Here is a 1,246-nt window from a genome sequence, read left to right as displayed (position 1 = left end):
CAGTTTTGCTACTACCACTTCATATTCGGGGCAACCGCGAAAAAATGTGCCAAGGATTGTCAGTGGCCAAAAAACGTGTAAGTAGGCCATCGCTCATGGCGGTGGCCTCCCGTGTTTCTAATCTTTTCTTTTTACATGATGCAGGAACGGGCATGCAATTTTTGGTAGACACGGGTGCTTATTGTTCTCTTTTGCCAAGGGAACTCTTCACGACACGACGTAGTCTGTCTACGTCTTCCGACGTCCGCTTGGTAGCTGCCAACGGATCTGCGACACCCACCTATGGTTACGAGAACCTCCCATTATCGTTCGGAAATGGTAAATTTAATTGGAAGTTTCTCGTTGCTGACGTCACATTTCCAATCCTCGATGCGGATTTCCTCTCTCATTTCCAACTTTTGGTCGACGTCCCCCACCGACGATTGGTCAACGCAGACTCGTACTTTTCGACACCTCTTCAAACCGCTCCCTCTAACCTCGCTCTCCACATCAGCGCACCCACGGATGCCTACGCCTACCTCCTCACGTTGTACCGGGAAGTTTTCCGTCCAGAACTTCGCCAAACGCCCACGGTTCCTGCCAAGCACGTTATTTATCACCATATCAAGACGACAGGACCCCCAGTCTTTGCAAAATTCAGACGTCTGGCACCGGAACGATTGGCAGCCACCAAACAGACGTTCACCGAAATGGACGAAATGGGCCTTTGCCAAAAGGCCTCCAGCCCATGGTCGTCACCCTTACACATTGTTCTGAAGAAAGACGGCTCCTTCCATCCGTGCGGGGATTACAGGCGCCTGAACATGCAAATAGAACTGGATCACTACCCCCTCCCAAACATTGCCGATGTGACCTCCTATCTGCACAAAGCAAAGGCATTCTCTACGCTCGACCTCCAGAAGGGGTATTATCAGGTACCTAAGAACCCAGAAGACATCCCCAAGACTGCCATCACCACTCCGTTTGGTACACACACCTTCAATTACTCCTGTTTTGGCCTTCGTAATGCTGGGGCCATGTTTCAACGTCTCATGGATGGCATCTTAGGGGACCTCCCTTTCTGTGTATGTTATGTGGATGACATACTTGTGTTCTCCTCCTCAAAAGAGGAACACCTCCGTCACCTGTGCATCGTGCTCGACCGCCTGCAACAAAACGGCCTTGTAGTCCGGTACGACAAGTGTACCTTTGGCGCCAACGAAGTGTCGTTCTTAGGGCACCGCATCACTCCTGAAGGAGTCCATCC

This window comes from Palaemon carinicauda, chromosome 24, assembly GCF_036898095.1.
Source record: "Palaemon carinicauda isolate YSFRI2023 chromosome 24, ASM3689809v2, whole genome shotgun sequence".
Lineage (NCBI taxonomy): Eukaryota > Metazoa > Arthropoda > Malacostraca > Decapoda > Palaemonidae > Palaemon > Palaemon carinicauda.
Note: the sequence above shows the minus strand (reverse complement) of the source record.